Source organism: Lissotriton vulgaris, chromosome 6, assembly GCF_964263255.1.
Source record: "Lissotriton vulgaris chromosome 6, aLisVul1.2, whole genome shotgun sequence".
Lineage (NCBI taxonomy): Eukaryota > Metazoa > Chordata > Amphibia > Caudata > Salamandridae > Lissotriton > Lissotriton vulgaris.
The window spans coordinates 1,010,270,185-1,010,288,152 of NC_141694.1; positions in this window are offsets into that span (position 1 = coordinate 1,010,270,185).

Genomic DNA, 17,968 nt, shown 5'->3' on the forward strand with positions numbered 1-17,968 from the left:
GTGGCGGTGCCCATGAGTGGTGTCCCTGAGTGATGTGGTGGTGTCCCTGAGTGATGTGGTGGTGTCCCTGAGTGATGTGGAGGTGTCTGTGAGCGATGTGGTGGTGTCCCTGAGTCATGTGGAGCTGTCCCTGAGTGATGTGGTGGTGCCCCTGAGTGATGTGGTGGTGCCCCTGAGTGATGTGGTGGTGCCCCTGAGTGATGTGGTGGTGCCCCTGAGTGATGTGGTGGTGTCACTGAGTGATGTGGTGGTGTCCCTGAGTCATGTGGTGGTGCCCGTGAGTGGTGTCCCTCAGTGATATGGTGGTGTCCCTGAGTAATGTGGTGGTGTCCCTGGGTGATGTGGTTGTGTTCCTGAGTGATGTGGTGGTGTCCCTGAGTGATGTTGTGGTACACCTGAGTGATGTGCTGGTGCCCCTGAATGATGTGGTGGTGTCCCTGAGTTATGTGGTGGTGTCCCTGAGTGATGTGGTTGTGTTCCTGAGTGATGTGCTGGTGCCCCTGAGTGATGTGGTGGTGTCCCTGAGTTATGTGGTAGTGTCCCTGAGTGATGTGGTTGTGTTCCTGAGTGATGTGGTGGTGCCCCTGGGTGATGTAGTGGTGTACCAGAGTGATGTGGTGGTGTCCCTGAGTGATGTGGTGGTGTCCCTGAGTGATGTGGTGCTGGTCCCCGAGTGATGTGGTGGTGCCCCTGAGTGATATGGTGGTGTCCCTGGGTGATGTGGTGGTGTCCCAGAGTGATGTGGTGGTGTCCCTGAGTGATGTGGTGGTGTCCCTTAGTGATGTGGTGGTGTCCCTGAGTGATGTGGTGGTGTCCCTGAGTGATGTGGCGGTGTCCCCGAGTGATGTGGTAGTGTCGCCGAGTGATGTGGCGGTGTCCCAGAGTGATGTGGTAGTGTTCCTGAGTAATGTGGTGGTGTCCCTGAGTGATGTGGGGGTGCCCCTGAGTGATGTGGTGGTGTCCCTGAGTCATGTGGTTGTGCCTGAGAGTGGTGCCCCTGAGTGATGTGGTGGTGCCCCTGAGTGATGTGGTGGTGCCCCTGAGTGATGTGGTGGTGCCCCTGAGTGATGTGGTGGTGTCCCTGGGTGATGTGGTGGTGTACCAGAGTGATGTGGTGGCGTCCCTGAGTGATGTGGTGGTGTCCCTGAGTGATGTGGTGCTGTCCCCGAGTGATGTGGTGGTGCCCCTGAGTGATATGGTGGTGTCCCTGGGTGATGTGGTGGTGTCCCAGAGTGATGTGGTGGTGTCCCTGAGTGATGTGGTGGTGTCCCTTAGTGATGTGGTGGTGTCCCTGAGTGATGCGGTGGTGTCCCTGAGTGATGTGGTGGTGTCCTTGAGTGATATGGTGGTGTTCCTGAGTGATGTGGTGGTGACTCTGAGTGATGTAGTGGTGTCCCTGAGTGATTTGTTGGTGTTCCTGAGAGATGTGGTGGTGTCCCTGAGTAATGTGGTGGTGTCCCTGTGTGATGTGGTGGTGTCCCTGAGTGATGTGGTGGTGTCCCTGAGTGATGTGGTGGTGTCTGTGAGTGATATGGTGGTGTCCTTGGGTGATGTGGTGGTGCCCCTGAGTGATGTGGTGGTGTTCCTGAGTGATGTGGTGGTGTCCCTGAGTGATGTTGTGGTGTTCCTGAATGATGTGGTGGTGTCCCTGAGTGATGTGGTGGTGTTCCTGAGAGATGTGGAGGTGTCCCTGAGTGATGTGGTGGTGCCCGTGAGTGGTGTCCCTGAGTGATGTGGTGGTGTCCCTGAGTGATGTGGTGGTGTCTGTGAGTGATGAGGTGGTGTCCTTGAGTGAAGTGGTGGTACCCCTGAGTGATGTGGTGGTGTTCCTGAGTGATGTGGTGGTGTCCCTGAGTGATGTGGTTGTGTCCCTGAGTCATGTGGAGCTGTCCCTGAGTTATGTGGTGGTGTTCCTGAGTGATGTGGTGGTGTCCCTGAGTGATGTTGTGGTGCCCCTGAGTGATGTGGTGGTGTACCTGAGTGATGTGGTTGTGTCCCTGAGTTATGTGGTGGTGTCCCTGAGTTATGTGGTGGTGCCTGAAAATGGTGCCCCTGAGTGATGTGGTGGTAACTAAGAGTGATGTGGTGGTGTCCCTGAGTGATGTGGTGGTGCCCCTGAGTCATGTGGTGGTGTCCCTGAGTGATGTGGTGGTGCCCCTGAGTCATGTGGTGGTGCCTGTGAGTGGTGCCCGTGAGTGATGTGGTGATGTCCCTGAGTCATGTGGTGGTGTTCTTGAGTGATGTGGTGGTGCCCCTAAATGATGTGGTGGTGCCCCTGAGTGATGTGGTGGTGCCCCTGAGTGATGTGGTGGTACCTCTGAGTGATGTGGTGGTGTCCCTGAGTGATGTGGTGGTGCCCCTGAGTGATGTGGAGGTGTTCCTGAGTGATGTGGTGGTGCCTGTGAGTGGTGCCCCTGAGTGATGTGGTGGTGTCCCTGAGTGATGTGGTGGTACCTCTGAGTGATGTGGTGGTGTCCCTGAGAGATGCGGTGGTGTCCCTGAGTGATGTGGTGGTGCCCCTGAGTGATATGGTGGTGTCCCTGAGTGATGTGGCGGTGTCCCTTAGTGATGTGGTGGTGCCCATGAGTGGTGTTCCTGAGTGATGTGGTGGTTCCCATGAGTGATGTGGCGGTGTCCCTTAGTGATGTGATGGTGTTCGTGAGTGATGTGGTGGTGTCCTTGAGTGATGTGGTGGTGTCCTTGAGTGATGTGGTGGTGCCCCTGAGTGATGTGGAGGTGTTCCTGAGTGATGTGGTGGTGTCCCTGAGTGATGTTGTGGTGACCCTGCGCCATGTGGTGGTGCCCGTGAGTGGTGCCCCTAAGTGATGTGGTGGTGTCCCTGAGTGATGTGGTGGTGTCTGTGAGTGATGTGGTGGTGTCTGTGAGTGATGTGGTGGCGTCCTTGAGTGATGTGGTGGTGTTCCTGAGTGATGTGGTGGTTCCCCTGAGTGATGTGGCGGTGTCCCTTAGTGATGTGGTGGTGCCCGTGAGTGGTGTCCCTGAGTGATGTGGTGGTGTCCCTGAGTGATGTGGTAGTGTCCCTGAGTGATGTGGTAGTGTCCCTGAGTGATGTGGTGGTGTCTGTGCGTGATGTGGTGGTGTCCTTGAGTGATGTGGTGGTGTCCCTGAGTCATGTGGTGGTGCCTGTGAGTGGTGCCCGTGAGTGATGTGGTGATGTCCCTGAGTCATGTGGTGGTGTTCCTGAGTGATGTGGTGGTGCCCCTGAGTGATTTGGTGGTGCCACTGAGTGATGTAGTGGTGCCCTTGAGTGATGTGGTGGTACCTCTGAGTGATGTGGTGGTGTACCTCTGAGTGATGTGGTGGTGTCCCTGAGTGATGTGGTGGTGTCCCTGAGTCATGTGGTGGTGCCCCTGAGTGCTGCCCCTGAGTGATGTGGTGGTGTCCCTGAGTGATGTGGTGGTGTCCGCGAGTGATATGGTGGTGTCGCCGAGTGAAGTGGTGGTGTCCCTGAGTAATGTGGTTGTGCCTGTGAGTGGTGCCCCTGAGTGATGTGGTGGTGCCTCTGAGATATGTGGTGGTGCCCCTGAGTGATGTGGTGGTGTCCCTGAGTGATGTGGTGGTATCCCTGAGTGATGTGGTGGTGTCCCTGATTGATGTGGTGCTGTCCCTGAGCGATGTGGTGGTGCCCCTGAGTGATATGGTGGTGTCCCTGAGTGATGTGGCGGTGTCCCTTAGTGATGTGGTGGTGCCTGTGAGTGGTGTCCCTGAGTGATGTGGTGGTGTCCCTGAGTGATGTGGTGGTGTCTGTGAGTGATGTGGTGGTGTCCTTGAGTGATGTGGTGGTGCCCCTGAGTGATATGGTGGTGTTCCTGAGTGATGTGGTGGTGTCCCTGAGTGATGTTGTGGTGTCCCTGCGTCATGTAGTGGTGCCCGTGAGTGGTGCCCCTAAGTGATGTGGTGGTGTCCCTGAGTGATGTAGTGGTGTCCCTGAGTGATGTGGTGGTGTCTGTAAGTGATGTGGTGGTGTCCTTGAGTGATGTGGTGGTGCCCCTGAGTGATGTGGTGGTGTTCCTGAGTGATGTGGTGGTGTCCCTGAGTGATGTTGTGGTGTCCCTGCATCATGTGTTGGTGTCCCTGCGTCATGTGGTGGTGTGTGTGAGTGATGTGGTGGTGTCCTTGAGTGATGTGGTGGTGCACCTGAGTGATGTGGTGGTGTTCCTGAGTGATGTGGTGGTGTCCCTGAGTCATGTAGGGGTGCCTGTGAGTGGTGCCCCTGAGTGATGTGGTGGTGCCCCTGAGTGATGTGGCGGTGCCCCTGAGTGAAGTGGTGGTGTCCCTGGGTGATGTGGTGGTGTCCCAGAGTGATGTGGTGGTGTCCCTGAGTGATGTGGTGGTGTCCCTGAGTGATGTGGTGGTGTCCCTGAGTGATGTGGTGCTGTCCCTGAGTGATGTGGTGGTGCCCCTGAGTGATATGGTGGTGCCCCTGAGTGATGTGGCGGTGTCCCTTAGTGATGTGGTGGTGTCCCTGAGTGATGTGGTGGTGTCCCTGAGTGATGTGGTGGTGTCCCTGAGTGATGTGGTGGTGTTCCTGGGTGATGTGGTGGTGTCCCTGAGTGATGTGGTGGTGTTCCTGAGATATGTGGTGGTGTCCCTGAGTGATGTGGTGGTGCCCGTGAGTGGTGTCCCTGAGTGATGTGGTGGTGTCCCTGAGTGATGTGGTGGTGTCCCTGAGTGATGTGGGGGTGTCTGTGAGTGATGTGTGTGATGGTGTCCTTGAGTGATGTGGTGGTGCCCCTGAGTGATGTGGTGGTGTTCCTGAGTGATATGGTGGTGTCCCTGTGTGATGTTGTGGTGTCCCTGTGTCATGTGGTGGTGCCCGTGAGTGATGTGGTGGTGCCCCTGAGTGATATGGTGGTGTCACTGAGTGATGTGGTGGTGTCCCTGAGTCATGTGGTGGTGCCCCTAAGTGCTGCCCCTGAGTGATGTGGTGGTGTCCCTGAGTGATGTGGTGGTGTCCCCGAGTGATGTTGTAGTGTCGCCGAGTGATGTGGTGGTGTCCCAGAGTGATGTGGTGGTGTTCCTGAGTGATGTGGTGGTGTCCCTGAGTGATGTGGGGGTGGCCCTGAGTGATGTGGTGGTGTTCCTGAGTGATGTGGTGGTGTCCCTGAGTGATGTGGTTGTGCCTGAGAGTGGTGCCCCTGAGTGATGTGGTGGTGCCCCTGAGTGATGTGGTGGTGCCCCTGAGTGATTTGGTGGTGTCCCTGGGTGATGTGGTGGTGTCCCTGAGTGATGTGGTGGTGTCCCTGAGTGATGTGGTGCTGTCCCAGAGTAATGTGGTGGTGCCCCTGAGTGTTATGGTGGTGTCCCTGAGTGATATGGCGGTGTCCCTGAGTGATGTGGTGGTGTCCCTGAGTGATGTGGTGGTGTCCTTGAGTGATGTGGTGGTGTTCCTGAGTGATGTGGTGGTGTCCCTGTGTGATGTGGTGGCGTCCCTGAGTGATGTGGTGGCGTTCCTGAGAGATGTGGTGGTGTCCCTGAGTGATGTGGTGGTGTCCCTGAGTGATGTGGTGGTGTCCCTGAGTGATGTGGTGGTGTATGTGAGTGATGTGGTGGTGTCCTTGAGTGATGTGGTGGTGTCCCTGAGTGATGTGGTGGTGTCCTTGAGTGATGTGGTGGTGTCCCTGAGTGATGTGGTGGTGTTCCTGAGAGATATGGTGGTGTCCCTGAGTGATGTGGTGGTGTCTGTGAGTGATGAGGTGGTGTCCTTTAGTGATGTGGTGGTGCCCCTGAGTGATGTGGTGGTGTTCCTGAGTGATGTGGTGGTGTCCCTGGGTGATGTGGTAGTGTCCCTGAGTCATGTGGAGCTGTTTCTGAGTGATATGGTGGTGTTCCTGAGTGATGTGGTGGTGTCCCTGAGTGATGTTGTGGTGCCCCTGAGTGATGTGGTGGTGTCCCTGAGTGATGTGGTGGTGTCCCTGAGTTATGTGGTGGTGTCCCTGAGTTATGTGGTGGTGCCTGTAAGTGGTGCCCCTGAGTGATGTGGTGGTGCCCCTGAGTGATGTGGTGGTGTCCCTGAGTGATGTGGTGGTGCCCCTGAGTCATGTGGTGGTGTCCCTGAGTGATGTGGTGGTGTCCCTGAGTCATGTGGTGGTGCCTGTGAGTGGTGCCCGTGAGTGATGTGGTGATGTCCCTGAGTGATGTGGTGGTGTTACTGAGTGATGTGGTGGTGCCCCTGAGTGATGTGGTGGTGCCCCTGAATGATGTGGTGGTGCCCCTGAGTGATGTGGTGGTACCTCTGAGTGATGTGGTGGTGTCCCTGGGTGATGTGGTGGTGTCCCTGAGTCATGTGGTGGTGCCCCTGAGTGCTGCCCCTGAGTGATGTGGTGGTGTCCCTGAGTGATGTGGTGGTGTCCCCGAGTGATATGGTGGTGTCGCTGAGTGATGTGGTGGTGTCCCTGAGTCATGTGGTTGTGCCTGTGAGTGGTGCCCCTGAGTGATGTGGTGGTGCCCCTGAGTTATGTGGTGGTGTCCCTGAGTGATGTGGTGGTGTCCCTGAGTGATGTGGTGCTGTCCCTGAGTGATGTGGTGGTGCCCCTGAGTGATGTGGTGGTGTCCCCGAGTGATATGGTGGTGTCGCCGAGTGATGTGGTGGTGTCCCTGAGTCATGTGGTTGTGCCTGTGAGTGGTGCCCCTGAGTGATGTGGTGGTGTCCCTGAGTGATGTGGTGGTGTCCCTGAGTGATGTGGTGGTGTCCCTGAGTGATGTGGTGCTGTCCCTGAGTTTTGTGGTGGTGCCACTGAGTGATATGGTGGTGTCCCTGAGTGATGTGGTGGTGTCCCTTAGTGATATGGTGGTGTCCCTGAGTTATGTGGTGGTGTTCCTAAATGATGTGGTGGTGTCCCTGAGTGATGTGGTGGTGTTCCTGAGAGATGTGGTGGTGTCCGTGAGTGATGTGGTGGTGCCTGTGAGTGGTGTCCCTGAGTGATGTGGTGGTGTCCCTGAGTGATGTGGTGGTGTCCCTGAGTGATGTGGTGGTGTCCCTGAGTGATGTGGTGGTGTCTGTGAGTGATTTGGTGGTGTCCTTGAGTGACGTGGTGGTGCCCCTGAGTGATGTGGTGGTGTTCCTGAGTGATGTGGTGGTGTCCCTGAGTGATGTTGTGGTGTCCCTGCGTCATGTGGTGGTGTCCCTGAGTGATGTGGTGGTGTCCCTGAGTGATGTGGTGGTGTCCCTGAGTGATGTGGTGGTGTTCCTGGGTGATGTGGTGGTGTCCCTGAGTGATGTGGTGGTGTTCCTGAGAGATGTGGTGGTGTACCTGAGTGATGTGGTGGTGCCCATGACTGGTGTCCCTGAGTGATGTGGTGGTGTCCCAGAGTGATATGGTGGTGTCCCTGAGTGATGTGGTGGTGTCTGTGAGTGATGTGGCGGTGTCCTTGAGTGATGTGGTGGTGCCCCTGAGTGATGTGGTGGTGTTCCTGAGTGATATGGTGGTGTCCCTGTGTGATGTTGTGGTGTGCCTGTGTGATGTGGTGGTGCCCGTGAGTGATGTGGTGGCGCCCCTGATTGATGTGGTGGTGTCACTGAGTGATGTGGTGGTGTCCCTGAGTCATGTGCTGGTGCCCATGAGTGGTGCCCCTGAGTGATGTGGTGGTGTCCCTGAGTGATGTGGTGGTGTCCCTGAGTGATGTGGTGGTGTTCCTGAGAGATGTGGTGGTGTCCCTGAGTGATGTGGTGGTGCCCGTGAGTGGTGTCCCTGAGTGATGTGGCGGTGCCCATGAGTGGTGTCCCTGAGTGATGTGGTGGTGTCCCTGAGTGATGTGGTGGTGTCCCTGAGTGATGTGGAGGTGTCTGTGAGCGATGTGGTGGTGTCCCTGAGTCATGTGGAGCTGTCCCTGAGTGATGTGGTGGTGCCCCTGAGTGATGTGGTGGTGCCCCTGAGTGATGTGGTGGTGCCCCTGAGTGATGTGGTGGTGCCCCTGAGTGATGTGGTGGTGTCACTGAGTGATGTGGTGGTGTCCCTGAGTCATGTGGTGGTGCCCGTGAGTGGTGTCCCTCAGTGATATGGTGGTGTCCCTGAGTAATGTGGTGGTGTCCCTGGGTGATGTGGTTGTGTTCCTGAGTGATGTGGTGGTGTCCCTGAGTGATGTTGTGGTACACCTGAGTGATGTGCTGGTGCCCCTGAATGATGTGGTGGTGTCCCTGAGTTATGTGGTGGTGTCCCTGAGTGATGTGGTTGTGTTCCTGAGTGATGTGCTGGTGCCCCTGAGTGATGTGGTGGTGTCCCTGAGTTATGTGGTAGTGTCCCTGAGTGATGTGGTTGTGTTCCTGAGTGATGTGGTGGTGTCCCTGAGTGATGTTGTGGTGCCCCTGAGTGATGTGCTGGTGTCCCTGAGTGATGTGGTTGTGTTCCTGAGTGATGTGGTGGTGTCCCTGAGTGATGTTGTGGTGTCCCTGCGCCATGTGGTGGTGTCCGTGAGTGGTGCCCCTAAGTGATGTGGTGGTGTCCCTGAGTGATGTGGTGGTGTCCCTGAGTGATGTGGAGGTGTCCCTGAGTGATGTGGTGGTGTCCCTGAGTGATGTGGTGGTGTCCCTGAGTGATGTGGTGGTGTCTGTGAGTGATGTGGTGGTGTCCTTGAGTGATGTGGTGGTGTTCTTGAGTGATGTGGTGGTTTCCCTGAGTGATGTGGCGGTGTCCCTTAGTGATGTGGTGGTGCCCGTGAGTGGTGTCCCTGAGTTATGTGGTGGTGTCCCTGAGTGATGTGGTAGTGTCCCTGAGTAATGTGGTGGTGTCTGTGAGTGATGTGGTGGTGTCCTTGAGTGATGTGGTGGTGTCCCTGAGTCATGTGGTGGTGCCTTTGAGTGGTGCCCGTGAGTGATGTGGTGATGTCCCTGAGTCATGTGGTGGTGTTCCTGAGTGATGTGGTGGTGCCCTGAGTGATTTGGTGGTGCCCTTGAGTGATGTAGTGGTGCCCTTGAGTGATGTGGTGGTACCTCTGAGTGATGTGGTGGTGTCCCTGAGTGATGTGGTGGTGTCCCTGAGTCATGTGGTGGTGCCCCTGAGTGCTGCCCCTGAGTGATGTGGTGGTGTCCCTGAGTGATGTGGTGGTGTCCGCGAGTGATATGGTGGTGTCGCCGAGTGATTTGGTGGTGTCCCTGAGTCATGTGGTTGTGCCTGTGAGTGGTGCCCCTGAGTGATGTAGTGGTGCCTCTGAGATATGTGGTGGTGCCCCTGAGTGATGTGGTGGTGTCCCTGAGTGATGTGGTGGTATCCCTGAGTGATGTGGTGGTGTCCCTGAGTGATGTGGTGCTGTCCCTGAGCGATGTGGTGGTGCCCCTGAGTGATATGGTGGTGTCCCTGAGTGATGTGGCGGTGTCCCTTAGTGATGTGGTGGTGCCTGTGAGTGGTGTCCCTGAGTGATGTGGTGGTGTCCCTGAGTGATGTGGTGGTGTCTGTGAGTGATGTGGTGGTGTCCTTGAGTGATGTGGTGGTGCCCCTGAGTTATGTGGTGGTGTTCCTGAGTGATGTCGTGGAGTCCCTGAGTGATGTTGTGGTGTCCCTGCGTCATGTAGTGGTGCCCATGAGTGGTGCCCCTAAGTGATGTGGTGGTGTCCCTGAGTGATGTGGTGGTGTCCCTGAGTGATGTGGTGGTGTCCCTGAGTGATGTGGTGGTGTCTGTGAGTGATGTGGTGGTGTCCTTGAGTGATGTGGTGGTGCCCCTGAGTGATGTGGTGGTGTTCCTGAGTTATGTGGTGGTGTCCCTGAGTGATGTTGTGGTGTCCCTGCGTCATGTGGTGGTGTCCCTGCGTCATGTGGTGGTGTTCCTGAGTGATGTGGTGGTGTTCCTGAGTGATGTGGTTGTGTCCCTGAGTCATGTGGGTGTGCCTGTGAGTGGTGCCCCTGAGTGATGTGGTGGTGTTCCTGAGTGATGTGGTCGTGTCCCTGAGTCTTGTGGGTGTGCCTGTGAGTGGTACCCCTGAGTGATGTGGTGGTGCCCCTGAGTGATGTGGCGGTGCCCCTGAGTGATGTGGTGGTGTCCCTGGGTGATGTGGTGGTGTCCCAGAGTGATGTGGTGGTGTCCCTGAGTGATGTGGTGGTGTCCCTGAGTGATGTGGTGGTGTCCCTGAGTGATGTGGTGCTGTCCCTGAGTGATGTGGTGGTGCCCCTGAGTGATATGGTGGTGTCCCTGAGTGATGTGGCGGTGTCCCTTAGTGATGTGGTGGTGTCCCTGAGTGATGTGGTGGTGTCCCTGAGTGATGTGGTGGTGTCCCTGAGTGATGTGGTGGTGTTCCTGGGTGATGTGGTGGTGTCCCTGAGTGATGTGGTGGTGTTCCTGAGAGATGTGGTGGTGTCCCTGAGTGATGTGGTGGTGCCCGTGAGTGGTGTCCCTGAGTGATGTGGTGGTGTCCCTGAGTGATGTGGTGGTGTCCCTGAGTGATGTGGTGGTGTCTGTGAGTGATGTGGTGGTGTCCTTGAGTGATGTGGTGGTGCCCCTGAGTGATGTGGTGGTGCCCTTGAGTGATGTGGTGGTACCTCTGAGTGATGTGGTGGTGTCCCTGAGTGATGTGGTGGTGTCCTTGAGTGATGTGGTGGTGCCCCTGAGTGATGTGGTGGTGTTCCTGAGTGATATGGTGGTGTCCCTGTGTGATGTTGTGGTGTCCCTGTGTGATGTGGTGGTGCCCGTGAGTGATGTGGTGGCGCCCCTGATTGATGTGGTGGTGTCACTGAGTCATGTGGTGGTGTCCCTGAGTGATGTGGTGGTGCCCGTTAGTAGTGCCCCTGAGTGATGTGGTGGTGTCCCTGAGTGATGTGGTGGTGTCCCTGAGTGATGTGGTGGTGTCCCTGAGTGATGTGGTGGTGTTCCTGAGAGATGTGGTGGTGTCCCTGAGTGATGTGGTGGTGCCCGTGAGTGGTGTCCCTGAGTGATGTGGTGGTGCCCATGAGTGGTGTCCCTGAGTGATGTGGTGGTGTCCCTGAGTGATGTGGTGGTGTCCCTGAGTGATGTGGTGGTGTCTGTGAGTGATGTGGTGGTGTCCCTGAGTCATGTGGAGCTGTCCCCGAGTGATGTGGTGGTGCCCCTGAGTGATGTGGTGGTGCCCCTGAGTGATGTGGTGGTGTCACTGAGTGATGTGGTGGTGTCCCTGAGTCATGTGGTGGTGCCCGTGAGTGGTGTCCCTGAGTGATATGGTGGTGTCCCTGAGTAATGTGGTGGTGTCCCTGGGTGATGTGGTTGTGTTCCTGAGTGATGTGGTGGTGTCCCTGAGTGATGTTGTGGTACACCTGAGTGATGTGCTGGTGCCCCTGAATGATGTGGTGGTGTCCCTGAGTTATGTGGTGGTGTCCCTGAGTGATGTGGTTGTGTTCCTGAGTGATGTGCTGGTGCCCCTGAGTGATGTGGTGGTGTCCCTGAGTTATGTGGTAGTGTCCCTGAGTGATGTGGTTGTGTTCCTGAGTGATGTGGTGGTGTCCCTGAGTGATGTTGTGGTGCCCCTAAGTGATGTGCTGGTGTCCCTGAGTGATGTGGTTGTGTTCCTGAGTGATGTGGTGGTGTCCCTGAGTGATGTTGTGGTGTCCCTGCGCCATGTGGTGGTGTCCGTGAGTGGTGCCCCTAAGTGATGTGGTGGTGTCCCTGAGTGATGTGGTGGTGTCCCTGAGTGATGTGGAGGTGTCCCTGAGTGATGTGGTGGTGTCCCTGAGTGATGTGGTGGTGTCCCTGAGTGATGTGGTGGTGTCTGTGAGTGATGTGGTGGTGTCCTTGAGTGATGTGGTGGTGTTCCTGAGTGATGTGGTGGTTTCCCTGAGTGATGTGGCGGTGTCCCTTAGTGATGTGGTGGTGCCTGTGAGTGGTGTCCCTGAGTTATGTGGTGGTGTCCCTGAGTGATGTGGTAGTGTCCCTGAGTGATGTGGTGGTGTCTGTGAGTGATGTGGTGGTGTCCTTGAGTGATGTGGTGGTGTCCCTGAGTGATGTGGTGCTGTCCCTGAGTGATGTGGTGGTGCCCCTGAGTGATATGGTGGTGTCCCTGAGTGATGTGGCGGTGTCCCTTAGTGATGTGGTGGTGTCCCTGAGTGATGTGGTGGTGTCCCTGAGTGATGTGGTGGTGTCCCTGAGTGATGTGGTGGTGTTCCTGGGTGATGTGGTGGTGTCCCTGAGTGATGTGGTGGTGTTCCTGAGAGATGTGGTGGTGTCCCTGAGTGATGTGGTGGTGCCCGTGAGTGGTGTCCCTGAGTGATGTGGTGGTGTCCCTGAGTGATGTGGTGGTGTCCCTGAGTGATGTGGTGGTGTCTGTGAGTGATGTGGTGGTGTCCTTGAGTGATGTGGTGGTGCCCCTGAGTGATGTGGTGGTGCCCTTGAGTGATGTGGTGGTACCTCTGAGTGATGTGGTGGTGTCCCTGAGTGATGTGGTGGTGTCCTTGAGTGATGTGGTGGTGCCCCTGAGCGATGTGGTGGTGTTCCTGAGTGATATGGTGGTGTCCCTGTGTGATGTTGTGGTGTCCCTGTGTGATGTGGTGGTGCCCGTGAGTGATGTGGTGGCGCCCCTGATTGATGTGGTGGTGTCACTGAGTCATGTGGTGGTGTCCCTGAGTGATGTGGTGGTGCCCGTTAGTAGTGCCCCTGAGTGATGTGGTGGTGTCCCTGAGTGATGTGGTGGTGTCCCTGAGTGATGTGGTGGTGTCCCTGAGTGATGTGGTGGTGTTCCTGAGAGATGTGGTGGTGTCCCTGAGTGATGTGGTGGTGCCCGTGAGTGGTGTCCCTGAGTGATGTGGTGGTGCCCATGAGTGGTGTCCCTGAGTGATGTGGTGGTGTCCCTGAGTGATGTGGTGGTGTCCCTGAGTGATGTGGTGGTGTCTGTGAGTGATGTGGTGGTGTCCCTGAGTCATGTGGAGCTGTCCCTGAGTGATGTGGTGGTGCCCCTGAGTGATGTGGTGGTGCCCCTGAGTGATGTGGTGGTGCCCCTGAGTGATGTGGTGGTGTCACTGAGTGATGTGGTGGTGTCCCTGAGTCATGTGGTGGTGCCCGTGAGTGGTGTCCCTGAGTGATATGGTGGTGTCCCTGAGTAATGTGGTGGTGTCCCTGGGTGATGTGGTTGTGTTCCTGAGTGATGTGGTGGTGTCCCTGAGTGATGTTGTGGTACACCTGAGTGATGTGCTGGTGCACCTGAATGATGTGGTGGTGTCCCTGAGTTATGTGGTGGTGTCCCTGAGTGATGTGGTTGTGTTCCTGAGTGATGTGCTGGTGCCCCTGAGTGATGTGGTGGTGTCCCTGAGTTATGTGGTAGTGTCCCTGAGTGATGTGGTTGTGTTCCTGAGTGATGTGGTGGTGTCCCTGAGTGATGTTGTGGTGCCCCTGAGTGATGTGCTGGTGTCCCTGAGTGATGTGGTTGTGTTCCTGAGTGATGTGGTGGTGTCCCTGAGTGATGTTGTGGTGTCCCTGCGCCATGTGGTGGTGTCCGTGAGTGGTGCCCCTAAGTGATGTGGTGGTGTCCCTGAGTGATGTGGTGGTGTCCCTGAGTGATGTGGAGGTGTCCCTGAGTGATGTGGTGGTGTCCCTGAGTGATGTGGTGGTGTCCCTGAGTGATGTGGTGGTGTCTGTGAGTGATGTGGTGGTGTCCTTGAGTGATGTGGTGGTGTTCCTGAGTGATGTGGTGGTTTCCCTGAGTGATGTGGCGGTGTCCCTTAGTTATGTGGTGGTGCCTGTGAGTGGTGTCCCTGAGTTATGTGGTGGTGTCCCTGAGTGATGTGGTAGTGTCCCTGAGTGATGTGGTGGTGTCTGTGAGTGATGTGGTGGTGTCCTTGAGTGATGTGGTGGTGTCCCTGAGTCATGTGGTGGTGCCTTTGAGTGGTCCCCGTGACTGATGTGGTGATGTCCCTGAGTCATGTGGTGGTGTTCCTGAGTGATGTGGTGGTGCCCCTGAGTGATTTGGTGGTGCCCCTGAGTGATGTAGTGGTGCCCTTGAGTGATGTGGTGGTACCTCTGAGTGATGTGGTGGTGTCCCTGAGTGATGTGGTGGTGTCCCTGAGTCATGTGGTGGTGCCCCTGAGTGCTGCCCCTGAGTGATGTGGTGGTGTCCCTGAGTGATGTGGTGGTGTCCGCGAGTGATATGGTGGTGTCGCCGAGTGATGTGGTGGTGTCCCTGAGTCATGTGGTTGTGCCTGTGAGTGGTGCCCCTGAGTGATGTAGTGGTGCCTCTGAGATATGTGGTGGTGCCCCTGAGTGATGTGGTGGTGTCCCTGAGTGATGTGGTGGTATCCCTGAGTGATGTGGTGGTGTCCCTGAGTGATGTGGTGCTGTCCCTGAGCGATGTGGTGGTGCCCCTGAGTGATATGGTGGTGTCCCTGAGTGATGTGGCGGTGTCCCTTAGTGATGTGGTGGTGCCTGTGAGTGGTGTCCCTGAGTGATGTGGTGGTGTCCCTGAGTGATGTGGTGGTGTCTGTGAGTGATGTGGTGGTGCCCCTGAGTTATGTGGTGGTGTTCCTGAGTGATGTCGTGGAGTCCCTGAGTGATGTTGTGGTGTCCCTGCGTCATGTAGTGGTGCCCATGAGTGGTGCCCCTAAGTGATGTGGTGGTGTCCCTGAGTGATGTGGTGGTGTCCCTGAGTGATGTGGTGGTGTCCCTGAGTGATGTGGTGGTGTCTGTGAGTGATGTGGTGGTCCTTGAGTGATGTGGTGGTGCCCCTGAGTGATGTGGTGGTGTTCCTGAGTTATGTGGTGGTGTCCCTGAGTGATGTTGTGGTGTCCCTGCGTCATGTGGTGGTGTCCCTGCGTCATGTGGTGGTGTTCCTGAGTGATGTGGTGGTGTTCCTGAGTGATGTGGTTGTGTCCCTGAGTCATGTGGGTGTGCCTGTGAGTGGTGCCCCTGAGTGATGTGGTGGTGTTCCTGAGTGATGTGGTGGTGTCCCTGAGTCTTGTGGGTGTGCCTGTGAGTGGTACCCCTGAGTGATGTGGTGGTGCCCCTGAGTGATGTGGCGGTGCCCCTGAGTGATATGGTGGTGTCCCTGGGTGATGTGGTGGTGTCCCAGAGTGATGTGGTGGTGTCCCTGAGTGATGTGGTGGTGTCCCTGAGTGATGTGGTGGTGTCCCTGAGTGATGTGGTGCTGTCCCTGAGTGATGTGGTGGTGCCCCTGAGTGATATGGTGGTGTCCCTGAGTGATGTGGCGGTGTCCCTTAGTGATGTGGTGGTGTCCCTGAGTGATGTGGTGGTGTCCCTGAGTGATGTGGTGGTGTCCCTGAGTGATGTGGTGGTGTTCCTGGGTGATGTGGTGGTGTCCCTGAGTGATGTGGTGGTGTTCCTGAGAGATGTGGTGGTGTCCCTGAGTGATGTGGTGGTGCCCGTGAGTGGTGTCCCTGAGTGATGTGGTGGTGTCCCTGAGTGATGTGGTGGTGTCCCTGAGTGATGTGGTGGTGTCTGTGAGTGATGTGGTGGTGTCCTTGAGTGATGTGGTGGTGCCCCTGAGTGATGTGGTGGTGCCCTTGAGTGATGTGGTGGTGTTCCTGGGTGATGTGGTGGTGTCCCTGAGTGATGTGGTGGTGTCCCTGAGTGATGTGGTGGTGTCCCTGAGTGATGTGGTGGTGTTCCTGGGTGATGTGGTGGTGTCCCTGAGTGATGTGGTGGTGTTCCTGAGAGATGTGGTGGTGTACCTGAGTGATGTGGTGGTGCCCATGACTGGTGTCCCTGAGTGATGTGGTGGTGTCCCAGAGTGATATGGTGGTGTCCCTGAGTGATGTGGTGGTGTCTGTGAGTGATGTGGCGGTGTCCTTGAGTGATGTGGTGGTGCCCCTGAGTGATGTGGTGGTGTTCCTGAGTGATATGGTGGTGTCCCTGTGTGATGTTGTGGTGTGCCTGTGTGATGTGGTGGTGCCCGTGAGTGATGTGGTGGCGCCCCTGATTGATGTGGTGGTGTCACTGAGTGATGTGGTGGTGTCCCTGAGTCATGTGGTGGTGCCCGTGAGTGGTGCCCCTGAGTGATGTGGTGGTGTCCCTGAGTGATGTGGTGGTGTCCCTGAGTGATGTGGTGGTGTTCCTGAGAGATGTGGTGGTGTCCCTGAGTGATGTGGTGGTGCCCGTGAGTGGTGTCCCTGAGTGATGTGGCGGTGCCCATGAGTGGTGTCCCTGAGTGATGTGGTGGTGTCCCTGAGTGATGTGGTGGTGTCCCTGAGTGATGTGGAGGTGTCTGTGAGCGATGTGGTGGTGTCCCTGAGTCATGTGGAGCTGTCCCTGAGTGATGTGGTGGTGCCCCTGAGTGATGTGGTGGTGCCCCTGAGTGATGTGGTGGTGCCCCTGAGTGATGTGGTGGTGCCCCTGAGTGATGTGGTGGTGTCACTGAGTGATGTGGTGGTGTCCCTGAGTCATGTGGTGGTGCCCGTGAGTGGTGTCCCTCAGTGATATGGTGGTGTCCCTGAGTAATGTGGTGGTGTCCCTGGGTGATGTGGTTGTGTTCCTGAGTGATGTGGTGGTGTCCCTGAGTGATTTTGTGGTACACCTGAGTGATGTGCTGGTGCCCCTGAATGATGTGGTGGTGTCCCTGAGTTATGTGGTGGTGTCCCTGAGTGATGTGGTTGTGTTCCTGAGTGATGTGCTGGTGCCCCTGAGTGATGTGGTGGTGTCCCTGAGTTATGTGGTAGTGTCCCTGAGTGATGTGGTTGTGTTCCTGAGTGATGTGGTGGTGTCCCTGAGTGATGTTGTGGTGCCCCTGAGTGATGTGCTGGTGTCCCTGAGTGATGTGGTTGTGTTCCTGAGTGATGTGGTGGTGTCCCTGAGTGATGTTGTGGTGTCCCTGCGCCATGTGGTGGTGTCCGTGAGTGGTGCCCCTAAGTGATGTGGTGGTGTCCCTGAGTGATGTGGTGGTGTCCCTGAGTGATGTGGAGGTGTCCCTGAGTGATGTGGTGGTGTCCCTGAGTCATGTGGTGGTGTCCCTGAGTGATGTGGTGGTGTCTGTGAGTGATGTGGTGGTGTCCTTGAGTGATGTGGTGGTGTTCCTGAGTGATGTGGTGGTTTCCCTGAGTGATGTGGCGGTGTCCCTTAGTGATGTGGTGGTGCCCGTGAGTGGTGTCCCTGAGTTATGTGGTGGTGTCCCTGAGTGATGTGGTAGTGTCCCTGAGTAATGTGGTGGTGTCTGTGAGTGATGTGGTGGTGTCCTTGAGTGATGTGGTGGTGTCCCTGAGTCATGTGGTGGTGCCTTTGAGTGGTGCCCGTGAGTGATGTGGTGATGTCCCTGAGTCATGTGGTGGTGTTCCTGAGTGATGTGGTGGTGCCCTGAGTGATTTGGTGGTGCCCTTGAGTGATGTAGTGGTGCCCTTGAGTGATGTGGTGGTACCTCTGAGTGATGTGGTGGTGCCCCTGAGTGATGTGGTGGTGTCCCTGAGTGATGTGGTGGTGTCCGCGAGTGATATGGTGGTGTCGTCGAGTGATTTGGTGGTGTCCCTGAGTCATGTGGTTGTGCCTGTGAGTGGTGCCCCTGAGTGATGTAGTGGTGCCTCTGAGATATGTGGTGGTGCCCCTGAGTGATGTGGTGGTGTCCCTGAGTGATGTGGTGGTATCCCTGAGTGATGTGGTGGTGTCCCTGAGTGATGTGGTGCTGTCCCTGAGCGATGTGGTGGTGCCCCTGAGTGATATGGTGGTGTCCCTGAGTGATGTGGCGGTGTCCCTTAGTGATGTGGTGGTGCCTGTGAGTGGTGTCCCTGAGTGATGTGGTGGTGTCCCTGAGTGATGTGGTGGTGTCTGTGAGTGATGTGGTGGTGTCCTTGAGTGATGTGGTGGTGCCCCTGAGTTATGTGGTGGTGTTCCTGAGTGATGTCGTGGAGTCCCTGAGTGATGTTGTGGTGTCCCTGCGTCATGTAGTGGTGCCCATGAGTGGTGCCCCTAAGTGATGTGGTGGTGTCCCTGAGTGATGTGGTGGTGTCCCTGAGTGATGTGGTGGTGTCCCTGAGTGATGTGGTGGTGTCTGTGAGTGATGTGGTGGTGTCCTTGAGTGATGTGGTGGTGCCCCTGAGTGATGTGGTGGTGTTCCTGAGTT